Here is a 17,119-nt window from a genome sequence, read left to right as displayed (position 1 = left end):
AGAGCACGCAATAAAAAAGAGTATGATGAGCCAGTGAAAGAGCTCTAGAGCTAATGTGAGAGAATGAATGAGGAAATAAAATCGGCACTCATCGAGTTAGAAGTAGAAAAGTTGGCTTTTGCAGCCTTTTGATTGGAAAAACAAGGTAAATGACAATATACACCAAGGAAGTGACAACGTTAAAAGAGGCCTTGAAGGCAAGACAAGGTGAAGAAAAATTGAGGGAATTGTACGAATAAGAAAGGGAAAGCCACATGACTTTAGAGCAACTATGTGCCTTAAACTCCAAGGAAAACAAACATCTGGAGTTAGAAAACAAGGAGTTGAAGAGGTAGAGAGAGGAGTTGAGACAAGAGCTACATATCACAAAGATGCGAAAAGATGAAGAGGCCATGAAGAAGATGGCGGAGCTGCATAATCAACTCTAAGAAGCACTCCATGAGCAGGGCATCCTAAGGGAGCAAGTGGAATGCCAAGGCCAAGACAAAGAAAGGATGCTTGCAATATGGAAAGAGCAAGAGCAGATGGTAACCAGCCTCTCACAAGAGTAGAACCAGAGCCTTGAATATATGAAAGAGAGTGCTAAAGGATAGGAAAAAATAAACAAGGCTTGACTCAAAGATTTAGCAGAGAACATGGCACTATCAGAAAGTGAGCACATAATGGGTAAAGAAAAAGTGGAGGTGCTAGAGATGGGGATGCTAGCACAGCAAGAGGCTTTCTGGAACACAGTGCTGCATGTCACTCAAGCTGAAGAAGAAGAGAGAATCGAAGGGCTCAAAAGGAAATTATAATTCATAAGGAGAGCATTAAGATACAGCCTCCATGAAAAGACACCCAGAGCTAGAACCAACCTAATCATAGAAGAGCAAAGGGAACATCTAATCAAGGCAAGGTTGGCTCTTGACCTGCTGGGTTTTGGGGAACAAGAGCAACAAGCACAGTCCCCCACCCAGGAGCCTATAGATCCAAATCTGAAAGAAGGGCTTAATTTTCAGCAATAGAATGATGAGGAAAAGCAGCCTAACATGCCAAGCCTACCTCCACAACCTAAATCGCAAGCAAAAGTGCATGACGAAGACCCCGCTATCCCTGAGAGAACTATAAAAATGAGGTGTAGAAGAAGGGAATTGGCAGAGCTATCACAAAGAAAGCTTAGTGTCAAGCCTCAGCCACAGCAGTTATGAAGCCCTGATCCCTCAAAGTGAAGAATACTTACCAATGAATTGGGTACGAGAATCTATGGGAGTGGTATGAGAGCCGTTGCAATCCTTTCGAGTTCACCTTCTCCTACCCCCAATCACTTGACTGAGTGCTATCACCAAGGGTGGTGGAGGAGGTGATCAAGCTCTCAATGCATTTGGGCAAAATGTGGCTAGAGGAAAGGGCAAGACATCCGACATTGTGGTAGAGGGAACCTGCCAAACATTGGGAGGACACGATGTGCAAAGGCACAAAACAACACAAGGCGCAAAGAAGACTTATGAAGTAGCATAAAAAGATAGCTCATTGGAAAAAGAAGACCAAGAAGCGCATTATAATTTTTAAAAATCAAGAACAAAGTAAGCAAAAAATAAAGTGCATTTTAGCCCCTTGTAAAAAAACACCAATCTCCCCTTCTATGCAAGTTGTAAATGAAAAGGCACATGTAAAGGAGCCATGAGAATAGATTAAAAAATAGGAAAGAAAGTGAAAAAGAGGACTAAGGCCAGACGGTCAGTCATGAAAATGGGTTGGGTGCCCAAGGGGAGAAGGGCATGTATAAAAGTCAAAAAGTGAATGGATAAGCTCATTCTTTGTGTGTGTGCAAACTAGCTCTCTTTTTCTTGCACTTGCTTCCTTCTTGTGCATGAGAGAGGGAGAGAATGTGTGTGAGAGAGGGAGAGTATGACTGCATGAGAGTGAGGGACCGTGGAGAAGCTCTTCTCCTCCTCTCTTCTTCTTCTCCTTCTTCTCTTCTCTTTTCTTGCACACTCGGCTATGGAGGTTAAAGCTTGGAGCTTGGAGACGGAGCTTGCTTGAGTGAGTGCCTTGAATAATGGAGCCATCAAAGGATTCAAGGAAGAGGACTAGAATGATCGGATTCAATAGTAAACTCACTACATCCTTGTGTGAGAGCATGCACGGCTATGCGAGAGGTAGCTATTGCCACTCACTTGAAATGCTTGACTCAATAAGCTCTCTATAGGGTCTCGATGGTTGTTAGTGATAGCAATGGCATTCACTATAGAAGGAGTAGGGATGTTGATGCCTTCTTTTTTTCTTTTTGTGTGTTGATTATAGCATTGATTGGAATCAAAACCATACTTTTGTCATTGTTCATTTCAACTCCAAATAGACTCAAAGGTACAGATGAGACATTGCCTTACTAGCACTTGCTTTCTACTTAGGGAAGCCATGATTTCTCACTGAACATGCCTTTGATCCATTATTCTTGGCTTCTATCTTTGTGGAAATTTCAACAACACATGGCCTAGCTAACCACAATGTCAACATTAGATTGTCTCTTGAATTTTTTAACATTCCTCATCCTTGACAACACCCTAGCATCATTACTAGAATGGGCACATAGTCCATAAGGAGCCCTCTTCATGTATACAATAGGGTGTTCCTCTTCTTTTAGTTCCACTATGTAGTATACAAGTGTGTTGCTTGATGGTGGGTGAATCAGAATTGGATTTGGAGGTCCAAGTATCCCTCGTGGATTAATTTCTACTCTAGGTGGTGCAGTTGATCAAGTGGGGCTTGAAATGCTAGTTGTTGAGGTCTCCCATAGAAAGATCCCCCCCTTTGTTGGTATCAACATCAATGTACATAGCAAGATATTGGAGCCCTTTTGGGAGCTATAGGAGGAAGTAGATTCATGTTTAGTGCATGCTTGACTAGGTCTAGGACACTTTGATGGCAATTGTCTCAGTCATAGTGTATGCATGGTACATTTTTTTCTATAAACTCTTAGCTACTCATGGTATGAAAGCTCTTGCTATTTCTATTTAAATATGGCTAAGATTTCTTGAGTGTCATTGAACTCTAAGTTGCACCTTCTTGGCTTGGAACCTTATGATCCTTGTGCTTACTTATATTTGCTTCTCTCCTTATTGAGGTCATCAATCCGTATGGCTTTGTCTAATACACCATTGATATTGGGCCTATCAAGGATGGAGTTGATTGCCATGGCCTCGTAACCCCTCTCAGCTCTAATTCCCTTAATAAAAGTTTTTATCATGGCCTTAGAATTTGTTCTCTCCACTAATGATGTTCTTTTTTACAAACTCCTCACTTTTAGATACATAGTCCCTATGATGAGGTTATCCCTATATCTGGCCTCTATAAAGTGCATAATGAAGAGGTCTTTTAGAGTCAAGAACATGGCTTTATTTGTAGCATCCAAGCCAATGAACGACCTCCTCCCTTCTTCACATAAGTAAAGCTCAAAGGCTTATGCATTCTTGTAATCTGATGTCAGGTTGTCAACCTTGCATATTATTTTGAGTTGCTCGAAAAATCTATAGAGATCAACCCCAACTCTATACTTCTTGAATTGAGTAGCAATTAGGGGTATTTTGATTGCTCCTTGGTATATGTGATGCCCTAACTTATAACATTGTGTTGGCCATTTGAGATCATGCTTGGATCATGCTAGAAGCTTCCTCTAAACCATCTAATAAGGAGTCATTAGATGACTCTACTAGACCTAAGCTAAGGACTAACCTCTTGATGTGGGGCTACATTTTCTCAATTTGGTTCCATTTGGGTAGCCACTATTAGTGATCGAATTTGAAGCAAATAGCTTGGTTTTGGAATTTTGTTACTTTCATTTAATGTATGCAAGCATAAGGCCCACTTAAGCAAGGGGCAGCCTATCATTTGGAAGAAAAGGGGCTACTTACCAAAATCATAAGGCTTAAACTTGGAGTTAAAGTAGAACCTTTAAGTAGGGGACCTACTACATTTTATATAACATAAATAAGGAAAGAGTGATAGACTTATTTATTTGCTATGATAGTGATGTCTATGGGAAATGCTACTTGTCTAGATGCTCGAGGAGGCTCTTTATATGATGAAAACGATCTACTTTGATGAGTTTTGAGGCATTGAGTATTCTCTCACATTTTTTTGGTCTTTTGAAAACTATAGGGCATCCATTTTATCAAAAAATCTATTTCTATAACATTTGGGTCAAGATTAATTGAGTTAGGACTAGTTTCATACTAAAAACTTGAGATATGTGTTTTTTGGAGGTTGTTCTACATGAGATTAAAAGTTAACAAATTGCAAAAAGAAATTGCAAAAAGATTGGCACGTGCAAGAGAGTGCCTAGGCTATTTTGGTTTTCTTTTTAAAATTTGCAATGAGCATTTAGTTTTATAGTTTTCTAGTCTTACAATTGATCATATCTTAGTTGCTTAGTGTGTATTTGTCCCAATTTTGGGCCATTTATGCTATTTACACCATTATTTGGCTTTTTTAAGTGATTTTAATATCATTTTCATATAGTTGACAACACAAAAGATTAATTTTCATGATTTGATTAAGTCTATATTCATGTTGATCACCTTGCCTAAGAGTTGGAATACTTTTAGGATAGCCATTAGCAACTTTGCAAGCTAAAGGTTATCTTACGAGTACTAATGTTGAGAGCAACTTTCTCATCAAGGAGGTGAATAGAAAGAATAATGCAAGACCCAAGACCTCAAGTTCACTCACTATGAGAGGAATGTCAAAAATCTTATAACTAACATTGGGAATAGCTTTCTCACTGAGGAGGTAAATAGAAAGAACAATGCAAGGTCAAAGGCCTTTAGTACACTAATTGTGAGAGGAAGATCAAAAACCCTCTACTGCACTCACTATGTGAGGAAGGTCAAAGATCTTATGAGTACTAATGTTGAGAGCAACTTTCTCATCGAGAAGCTAAATAGAAAGAACAATGCAAGGTCAAAGACCTCCAGTGCAATCACTGTGACAAAAAGGTCAAATGCTAGGGGAAACTCTCATGAAAGACGAGTCAAGGAGTAATTCTCGCGGCAAGAAGGATGTGGGATGCTTCTTTTGTAAGAAGAGGGGATAGATAAAGAATTGTTCCTACAAGTGGATGAATAAGCAAAAGGGAAAAAAGCATAATGAGGATGATGGAAAAAAGAAAGAGAAGAACAAGGCAAAGATAGAAGAGATTAATGTATGTAGCAATGATGATGGAGATATCTTGTATATTTCCTCTTTTAGTGATGCATTCTTGATTACCCTAGATAATGGCATGTCCGTAAACTTGCTTTTGGACTAAGGAGCATCATTCTATGTCACTCCTGATAGAGAGTAGTTCACTACTTAGATGCTAGGAAACAAAGATGCATCCATCTTGGTAACAAATGTACATGTGGCATTTTTTGTATAGGAAATGTATATTTATCACTACCTGGTGGATCTTCTTTTGTCTTGCAAAATATATGATGTATTCTAGGCTTGAGTAAGGGTTTGATTAGTCTGGACAACTTGATGCTAGGTCCTTTGCATGTTTTTGGGGTTAAAGACTATGATGTAGCTAAATAATCCTAAAATTTGTTTATAGTATCATCATTTGGGGCACATGTTAGCTATTGGAAGGAAAGCTTTGTGCCATTTGAATCATCTTTCGTATTTGACTTTTTTTAATATTGGTTTTTGTGTGTATTGTCTTTTTTTTTTTAATCGTCGCATAAGAGAGGTAATGATACTAGAAGACCAAAGTGCTTGGATTTGGTTCATATTGATTTTTATTATTGGGGTAAAGGCCAATGGTCGATAGCCATATAGACATCCCTTATATACATACACACTATAAAATCATACATAAGTGAAGATGACATAGAATAAGGGTGCCATTCATTTTATACCTACATGACTCTCTTGTGTTCTTCTCTCTCTCTCTCAGCCTCTTGTAGTTCATACCTTCTCCCTTGCATTCCACCATTGCTTCCCTCTCAACTAGCATTATAGCATCATTTGCTATTCATGAGAGCTCACACTTCATGGTAGAAGCATGAGGAGTGAAGCTTTGTCATGAAGGACGAGGGTTCGAGATTCTTTCTTAACATTAATACTTGTTGCCTACACATTGATAAAGGTATTATTCTCATCACCAAGATCTAGACCATAGGGCTTGCTTAAGTAGGCGATAGCTTGTCTGCTAGAAGCACTAGGCCTATTTGTTACAAGCAAAGGGCTCAAGCAAGAGTCTTAAGCAAAGGCTTTGCTTGTGTCTATAAAAACAAAGAAGAGAAAAGAGATAAAGACTTGATGATTTGCTAAGCTCACTATGTATATGTATTGTGCTACTTATTTGGATGCTCTAGGAGGCTGTCTATACTAAAAATGACCTGTCTTGATATATTTTGGTTGATCGAGCTATTTCCATCATTTATTCACATTTTTTTATAGTCTAGAAGTTGTATGGAATCTATTTTAACACAAAGACCTCTCTACAAGATTCAAAGACTAGTTTGCAATGATTAATTCACACTCAAATTACTCCTAGCTTCAAATTTCACACAAATTTTGATGGATTTGTCATTTTGAAGGATTTTCCATGCTGGTTTATGCTCAGTTTGCAAAGATTACACAGGTTGAAATTGATTTGTGAAGGAAATTTCCATGTACTTGGTCTCCAATTTTATGATTCACAGAAATACTTGGGAAATCTTGCAAAAAATTCATATGTTTTTGGAGTGCTAAATCTGGTATTTAGGTAGTCTTTTCTTGGCTTTGTCGAGTGCTTTATTTGCAATTCATTGGTCTATTTTGAGTTTGCAATTAGGCATGCCTTATTGTGTTTTGTGTACCTTGTTGCTTTTTGTGTGCAAACATACTTTTGGCATTATGCCTTCTTCATAAAGCTCAAAGAATGCATTGTTCAACAGTGAAAAAACTAATGGAATAAACATTTTAAATTGGAAAGAGAAAATATATAAGATATTGGTCTAGAAGAAGCAAGTAAAACCAATCAAATGTAGTGGAATTAAGTATGGGAAAATAGATCTAGATGTATGAGAGAAAGTGGATGAGCTGGCACACTCCACTATTGTGTTGACACTCTCAAAGTTTGTGTAGTTTAATGTGAAAGACAAGAAAGGTATATACAGTGTGTATGGAAAAAGCTTGGTGAACTTTATGAGAAAGAAAGTACAGCTTTGCAAGTATACTAGTTGAAAAAACTCATTAATCTTTGCATGGAGGAAAGAACTTCCATGTCTAACTATCTAAATAAGTTCAATACTATTTTTAGCTAGTTAACATCTCTAAAGATCATTAAGGGTATGTTTCTGTTAGTCAACTTACCTATGAGTTGGGACACTTATAGGATTTCCATTGGTAACTCCACACCCATCGCCTCATGTGGCTAATGTGGAGAGCAAATTGCTCACTAAGGAGGTGAACACAAAGAATAATGTAGGGTCAAAGAGCTCCAGTACACATGGTGAGAGGAATATCAAATGCTAGGGGAACTCTTATGAGAGAGGCAAATCAAGGAGCAAGTCGTGCAATAAAAAGAATGTGGAATGCAACTTCTACAATAAGAAGGGACACATAAAAAGGGATTGCTACAAGTGGAAGACCAAGCAAAAAGGCAAAAAGGCAAAAAAAACAAATAAGGAGGATGGCAAAAAGGAAGAGAAAAGTAACTCAAAGACAAAAGACATAAATAAATACAACAATGAATGATGGTGATACTTGGTATGTATCCTCTTTGAGTGATGCATTTTTGTTGCCATGGATAATGGCATGTCTCAAAACTAGCTATTGGATTTTGGAGCATCATTTCATGCCACTCCAAATAAAGACAGGTTCTCCACTTATGATACTAGAAAGAGAGAATGTGTTTGCCTTGGAAATAACTATGCATGCAGCATTATTCGCATTGGGGATGTATACTCATCACTACCAAATGGTCTTATTTTGCCTTGCAAAATGTATGACATATTCCTGACTTCACAAAAGGTTTGATCAGTATAGGATAGCTTAATGATTATCATATAGAGTGATGTTTGGTGATAATGTATGGAAGATTTGAAGGGATATCTTGTTATGATATAAGGGCCAAAATATGATACCTTGTATCCTTTACATGTTTTTTTTTTGAAAAACCATATTGTAGTTGTCACTCAAAAGCTATATGTTTCTTTATGGCATCACCATTTGAGACATATGTCAATCACTTGAATAAAATATTTTGATCCTTTGAACTATCTTCCTTTTTTTTAAAAATTTACCTTAGTTTTTGTGAGCATTGTCTCTCTAGAAAGCAAACTAAAATGTTGCATAAGAAAGGTAATGGGAGTAGAAGATCAGAATGTCTTGTTCATAGTGATTTGTGTGGATCAATGCCTATGGTTTCATTAAGCAAAGTGTCATACTTTCTTACTTTTATAGATACTACCACAATGAAGGTTTGTGCTTTTCCTCTTCGTAAGAAGTGTGATGTGTTGGATACATTTCAAAAATTATTGGCATGTGAAGAGAATTAATGAGGCAAGAATCTTAAATGCTTTATGCCTAATAATAATGGAGAGTACACCTTGCATGCCTTTATGAACTTTTATACAAGTTGTGGTATCAAGAGAGAGTTAATAGCTCTTGAGAATCCTACTCAAAATGGCATGGCTGAGAAGATAAACATGACTTTTCATGAAAGGATCCATGATATGCTCTCTAATGCTAGTCTCACTAATGGATTTTGGTTTAAAGCAATAAAGACAGTAGTGCATTTGATCAAGAAGTCTCTTAGCAAGCCATTGGAGGACAAGATACTAGAGTAATTATGGTCTAGCAAGAGACCTAGTTATGATCACTTGCATATTTTTAGTTGTGAGGCATTTATGTGTATACCTAAAGACAAGTAGAGTAAGCTTGATTCTAAGTCCAAGAAATACATTTTTATTGGCTATGGAGAGTCAAGTGAAATGGGCCATTGTTGGTGGGATCTTGAATCTCAAAGGGTAGTATGCAACGATGAGGTCATCTTTAATGAGTATAAGATGAATAAGCAACCTATCAAAATGGTTGAGATCCACAAAGTGGTATTTTAAGAGGACACATATCTGACCAAATTGTACAACTCGTTCCACATGATGCGGGGCTTGGATAGCCTACTAATACTAAGGTGGTAGTGTCTAAGAATGGTGGATAGCCTCATGTCTTACATGATAAACATGTGGAACACTAAGAGACTCCTATTGAGCCAATTTTCCACAAGTCTACAAAGGTTCCTAGATCACTAAACAAATATACTCCATCTCTAGACTATGTCATGGTCATGAATTATGGTGAGCCTTCTTATTATGGAGATACAAAGACTAGGGATGCAATTCATAAAGTAGTAAAGGGCTATGCAGTTAAAGGGTTTTGGATGACACACACTGTTGATAGTCGGTTCATTTCCCTTAACCAATTGTTTGAAAAAACCCATCATGTGAGTGTAACTATGTCTAGAAAATCTTTCAATTGCCTAGAAACCATGCATAAATACCACTCCATGTGGACAACATCATATTCAGAGTAATACTAATAGCATCATCAAAAAGTGGATGCCTCATTGACCACCCTATAAAACCTTAGAAAGCATTTGTAAGGGCAGTTAAGGTGAATTTTCATACCTCTCCTTTTTTCCTAAGGCATCTCAAAACAATGAGCACCTCAACTTCACATTTCTTTATAAGAGTCAACTATGCTAAAACCAATACCAACCCTTCCAAACAAGTCATCATTCCTAACACACCATATGAATCCAAACATGATTAGTCTAACTACATTCTAGAGTTTAATTGATGTGTCATTAAGATCTCTTGAGTCTCTAAATAAGGCCATCTTCTTATTGATCTCGATGTGGAAGCTTGCCTAAAGACCACCTTCCAAAGTAAACTTGTTGTGGAAATATGCATGACCAACTCACTTTCTAAGCATATCTCACACTCTTGACTTCCCAATATTCCCAAAAATGGTGGGAGACAAACTCCTCAACCTTTTCACACATAACATAAAGAAGATTCTTCTTCTAATGATCCCCAAGTCTAAAAATGAGTTGGCTAGCCCACTAAAATCTCTCTTCTTCCTACATTCCCATAGCATTTTCCATTTTTCACAAACTAAGCATTAAAAATCATGTACCTCCCTAGATACATATGACGATGGACAAGTTTCTTTCATGTTCTAGAGCACCACCTTGAGCCACTTTTTCTTTATATATAAGGGGTGGACATATTTACATATCTCTTCAACTTGGATTAAACACTCAATGTGGAAACTAGCGACTATTCTATGAGGTGGGGTCTTGAAATGTCTCATTACCTAAGTGGTCACAAAAACCACTCGAAGTGATGAGAAAATCATCTCATGTTCTTAGTGTGGGCTCTATATAAGTAAACTAAGTATGCAAGGTAGTGCTAGTGGTAGTATAGATCATCTTAGGTCCACAATACTAGAATTGGACACTAAATAGGATTTTAGAGACAAATTTGTGAAGTAGGACCCCGAGCTATTTGGCTATCTAAGTGGCATTGCCGATATCATAAAATTCCATTGGCAATCACTTTCTATGCTCTCTTGGCTCAAAGTAGGTGGTATGATCAAGCATTAGAGGTGATCTAAGGAGATGATTGTGATCACTTTTTAAGCTAATTGGGGTAATATGAAATAGTTATGTATGGTGTATCTAGAGTCTATGAATTTCCTTATTCAATTGAAACAGAATCTCTAGAGCTTATATGATCTATTGATGGTCATTAGACTATGGCAATCCCAAGATATGGTAGTCAAGGTGAAGTTAAGCTTTCGTAAAGGCACTTGAGGTGATGGTTTTCTTCCTAGAGGTAGTTGAGGTGATCTATAGGGTATGAAATTGAAGAGTTGGTATTGCAGATGCTCACTACAACCTATAGGCCAAGCTCAAATTCTCAATATATACACTCATTGCAATGATTAGATGACCAACAATTGTAACTTTAGCCTTTTGGACAAAAGAGCACAACACCTATCAATCTGTAACCATGCATACAACTAGTTGAGGTGAAGATTTGCATACAAAGAATGATGTTGGATTAAGCCTTGTGATAAAACAAAGATGTGAAATGCAATGTAGATGTAGTAGATCAATCTATCAAGGTGGTCTATGATCAATCAAGGTGATTTCAACACAAATTTGGGTGATTCTTGAGTAGTTGTGGTGACGATGAACATACATGGGATATAGGATTCATAGACTTTCAAAATTTTAATTTAACATGATAGCAAATCTAGTTCAATCACAATTAGTTCCTCTTTGAAAACCAATTTCTCAATCACAAATCAAGATTGCAAGCATTCTTAGTGAGAATATGATGATAATAGCTTGTGTGGGTGATGTTGTAGTTAGGGTGATCCACAAATTCCACCTTGCAAGAACTTTCTCTATAACTTCTGTAGATGCAATCACTGTGATTCTCATGCCCCTTTGATGCACTCAACCTAATTTTTGGAGTTTGGTTATGGCTTGATGTTGCTCTCTCTATGAATTTGTGCAATGCTAAGTATGCTGCAAGGCATTCATACTGTGTAATGATGTCCTTTTTCAATAGCTAACTTTAGTTTCTAAAGTTGTTTCTTTTGTGTTTCGAGGATTTTCCAATTGAGGTGATGGCCCAAATAATAATTTAGGTGAACTTTTACTAAAGGGGGCATCATTTTGTAGTTGTGGTAATCTAATCATAGTTGATGACCATATTTCAAACAATTGCACATACCTTTCAAGTCCATTTGAAGCCTCTTAGCGAGGAGGACAACCCCAAGTTAGATGAGAATAAGGTGGAAATGACCAACATTCCATATGCATCCCCAGCTAATAGCTTAATGTATGACACAGTTGCCACACATCCAGATATCACCTATGCAATAGAAGTTGTTAGCAAGTAAATGGCAAACCCTAGTCAAAAAATCATTCATTTTGTACCCACATAACTCTCTTGTTCACCTAAATTGAAAATTCCTTGAATTTATGGAAAATCCATAGCTTTTATCTCACATTCCACCATTGCTTCCCTCTTAATTTGTGTAGGCCTATGCTTACATTCTCATTGGGTGGAGCTTCATATTTTGTCACTTTCATAGATGATATCACTAAGAAGGTTTGGTAGGAAAGGGTTCATAGTATGCTCTCTAACACTAGTCTCACTAATGGGTTTTGGGTTAAAGCTATAAAGATAACATCACATTTGATCAACAAGTCTCTACTAACCCATTGGGTGGAGAGAAAAATTCCAAAGGAGTTATGCACTTAGGGATAGGTGGAGTAAGGTTGATCCTAAGTCCAAGAAGTGTATTTTTTTTTGGATATGGGAAGTCAGGAGAAATGGGCTATCACTTATGGTATCCTAAATCTAAGAAGATAGTATGTACCCATAATGTCATTTTTAATGAGGATAACATACATAAGTAACATGTTAAAACACTTGAGACCCATAGGGTAGTGTTCTAAGAGGATGGACAAGCATCATGTGAGAAATATGTATAGCCTATTTCACATGATATAGGGATTGGGCAACTAGCTAATGTTGAGGTGTGAATGCCATAGGTAGGTAGACAACCTCACTTTTTACCAGATGGACTTATGGAATAGCGATATGATCTTATTAAACCAATTCTGCGTTGGTCTACAAGGGTTTTTAAATTGCCAAGTAGATACACTATGTCTCTAGATTATGTCATGGTTATAAATTACAATAAGCATCCATGTTATACTAATACTATGACTAGGGATGATAGTCATAAGTAAAAGAAGGTTGTGTGGTAAGCGATGGATTCTTTAGTGAAAAATCATACTTGGGAGATGGTTCCTTTACCTAAGGAAAAACATGCACTACCACGTAAGTGAATCTACAAGTTGAAGTTATCTCCATCCATCTAATGCATTGAAGTATAAGGTAAGATTGGCAGCCAAGGGATTGAAGTAGGATAAGGCAATTGACTTTGATGAGCTATTCTCAAAATTAATTAAGATGACCACCCTTTGCACAATAGTTGCATTACTAATGAAGATATGGAGTTTGTTTAGATGGATGTAAAGACAACTTTCTTGCATGGAGACACAACGTTTATATGCAGCGACTTGAAGGGTTTGTTGTGGAAGGCAAGGAACAATTGGTGAGTAAGCTATATAAGAGCTTATATGGTTTGAAACAAGCTCTCCCCATGGAATGGTATCATAAGTTTGATACCTTTGTGTGGTCTTAAGGGTACACTAGAAGCGAGACTAAATTTACTATCTATGCACCAGAAAGGTTATGGATGGTAGCCTTATGATTTTGACTCTTTATGTGGATAACATGCTAATTTCTAGGAATTCAATCATTGATGTGAATGCACTAAAGAAAATTTTATATGAGACCTTTGACATGAAGGACTTGGGAAACATTGGTCACATTCTTGGTATGCCCATTATGCAGGACAAAGAGAAAAAGAATACTTTATTTGTCTCAAAAGGAATACATTAAGAAGATATTGGTACATTTCAATATGGAGAGAGGAAACGCAATCAATGTTCCATTGCCTCCATATTTGGCCAAGAGGAAAGCCTAAAGTTTGATGAGTTAAAGGTTGAAATGGCAAGGTTCCTTATGTGTCTATAGTTGATAGCTTAATATACACCATAGTTGATACATATTTAGACATTGCCTATGCAATGGGAGTGGTTAGCAAACATATGGTAAACCCTAGCAATAAGCATTGGAAGACAATAAAGCATATCACTTGGATACCTGAATGGCAATAGAGTTATGTACATATGCTTTGAAGGAAGAATGCATCTATTCTTAAATATGTAGATACTAATTTTGCAGAGAGATTGAAAACTTCAGGAGGTCTATTATAGGTTTTATCTTCTTTTACAGGTGCTTCACTCTCTTGGGTCTCTTGATTGCAACCATTTATAGCTTTATCTACCACCAAGTTTAAGTATGTTGCAACCATTGAGGCATGCAAGGCGGCTAAATGGCTTATTTATCTAGTGGGAGACTTGGGCCACATTGCACTATGATAGTCAAAGTGTGATTTAGTTTGCATGGAATCCTATCTTTCATGCAAAGGCAAAGCACATTGAGGTGAAGTATCACTTCACCAGGGAGGTGCTTGAGAACAAGCACATTGAGCATGTCAAGGTCCATATGGATGATAACCTTGCATATCTTCTCACAAAGAGTTTACCTTTTGTGCATTGTAATGTGTTGATAGGCATTTGATAATATTTTTACTTTCTTCTTATACTCCCATAAAGGCATATTGGCCTTTAAGTGGGATATTGTTAGGGTATACACATATTGGCCTTTAAGTGGTGAAAGGTGAGAAGGATCGAAGCTTGCACTCGAGAGCTATGGTGGGAGAGCAAGAGCAAGAAAGAGAGAGACTAGAAATGGGAACTCCAACAGTCACAATGTGTGACCGAACCTTCCTTTATTCAAACTGTCACTAAAAGAATAAAGAATAAAGTGACGGTGATGGGCGCCCGCCACCTGCAATGTGCAGTGGCGGTGACTGTCAATGTAGTAATACACGGGCAGCTAGGCAGAGGCGACTTTACCCCCAACAACCTCCCACTTAAAGGCGAATCTGCCCTAGTGAGGAGTGAAAAGAAAAAGAAAGAGACAGTACAACATGTACACATGTACAACAGGATTAGGAAAGACGTCATCTCATCCCACGCCCATCAACCTCCGGAGGAAGGCAAAGCACTCTGTAGAGAGGCTTTTCGTGAGTAGATCTGCAGGATTCTGGTCAGTCGAGATATTGACAAGGTCAACAGACTTGTCCTCAATGACCCCACGTATGAAGTGATACCTCACCTCAATGTGTTTCGTCTTCGCATGGAAGACCAGATTCTTGGCTAACTGAATAGCACTCATAGAATCCGAATGCAATGTAGGGATAGCATCAATACCAAGGTCAGCAACCAAACGACCCAACCAAATGGCCTCCTTGCAAGCCTCAGTGGCTGCAACATACTCGGCCTCTATAGTAGAAAGGGCCGTGCATTTCTGCACCTTGGACATCCAAGAAACAACACCTCCAACATAGGTGAATACATAGCTGGAAGTGGACTTCCTACTATCTGCATATCCTGCATAATCAGAGTCAGTGTATCCCACGACTCCTATATCCTAGCTGCCATAGTATATGCACATATCTGCAATGCCCTTTGGGTACCTCATGATACCCTTCACAGCATCCCAATGCTTCTTGCCAGGTGTAGCCATATAGCGTACCACAACACCAACTGCAAAGGCAATATATGGACGAGTGGCTATCATGGCATACATAAGACTACCCACTGCAGATGCATAGGGAATCTTGGCCATTTCGGCCCTCTGCTCATCTATCTATGGACAATTAGCCTGTGATACCTTCACATAAGAAGGCAATGGACAGCCAATAGGCTTTATGTCCTGCATGCGGAAGCGCTCAAGGACTTTATGAATGCACTTCCTATGTGACAAGTAGAGGAGTCCCTGATGCTTGTCGTGTCTAATACGCATACCAAGTATGTGAGCGGCCTGTCCCAGATCTTTCATATCAAAGCTCTTCTTGAGCTGAGCCTTAAGAGCATCTAGCTCGTCATGAGCTTTCCCTGCGATCAACATATCATCCACATAGAGTACCAAAATCAATAAAGAACCATCACGGGCTTTCTTCGTGTAAAGACACAGATCCATAGCACTCCTGCTGTAGCCTTGTGACTGCATAAAGGCATCAAACTTATGATACCACTCCCTAGGTGCCTACTTCAAGCCATAAAGACTTTTCTTCAATTTGCACACTAGGTGCTCCCTGCCAGGTTCTGCAAAGCCCTTAGGCTGCTCCATATAAATCTCATCATGCAAGCCCCCATGTAAGAAAGTTGTCTAGACATCCATCTGGTATAAATCCAAGTCAAGCTAAGTGACCAAAGCTAAGACTAAGCGCAGGGTGGTCATCTTAACCACAAAAGAAAAGACCTAATCAAAGTCCAAACCATGCTCCTGCTTAAAACCCTTTGCTACCACTCTAGCCTTGTATGCCGGCTTGGGGTGTCCAAGGGTACTTTTCAGCTTGTACACCCACTTGCATGGCAAAGCCTTCTTGCCCTTAGGCAAGGAAACCAAATCCCAAGTCTCATTCTTATGCAAGGAGTCTATCTCAGACAGCATAGCCCTCTCTGAGGAATGACTGTCACCCCTGCGCATAGCCTCATCATAAGTGAAAGGCTCTCATGCATCTGTAACCAAGACATAATGCATCAAGGGCTGAAATCTATCAGGTGGACGTCTGTCTCTAGTAGACTGTCTCACGACAGGCTCTGCTGCCTGTCCAGCTACCTATCCAACACCCTGACCATGACCATCTACTACAGCTGTCAGCTATCCAACTGGTTGTACGGGAGCTCTCGGCTCCTCCTGAAATATGACCCTGCGGATCTCAACAACTCTCTCAAGCTGCCTATGCATCTTGCCTTCATGGAAGACTACATCATGGTTGCAGATGACTTTCAGCGCTTGCGGATCCCAGAGACGATAACCCATCTTGCCTGCATCCCCATAACCAAGGAAAATGCATTTGACACTCTTAGGATCCAGCTTACTTCTCTTGTCCCTGGGCACATGGCAAAATACCTCACATCCAAAGACACGGAGATGCACATAAGAGGGAGGTTTTCCAGTCCATACCTCCTCGGTAACCTAGAAATCCAAACCACTAGAAGGTGATCTGTTTATGATATGCACAGCTGTACTAACTACCTCAGTCCAAAAGCTCCGTGGTAGGCCTGCATGGCTAAGCATACTACGTTCACGCTCCTAGATGGTTCTATTCATCTGCTCAACCAAACCATTCTGGGGGGGGTGTAGGGGGCGGTCAACTGATGCTTAATACCCCTCTCATCACATAACTGCTCAAAATCACGTGAGATATATTCACCCCCATTATCTATTCTTAGGCATTTTAGCCTATACCCAGACTGGTTCTCAACCAATGCAAGCCATCTCTGAACACGACCAAGACATCGGATTTTATCTTAATGGGATAAGCCCAAACTTTTTGTGAAAAATCATCTATGAATGTAACAAAATACTTTGCACCACCCATATAC

Source organism: Lygodium microphyllum, chromosome 10 (genome assembly GCF_053477565.2).
Source record: "Lygodium microphyllum isolate KBCC chromosome 10, Lygodium_microphyllum_v1.1.10, whole genome shotgun sequence".
Classification (NCBI taxonomy): Eukaryota; Viridiplantae; Streptophyta; class Polypodiopsida; order Schizaeales; family Lygodiaceae; genus Lygodium; species Lygodium microphyllum.
Note: the sequence above shows the minus strand (reverse complement) of the source record.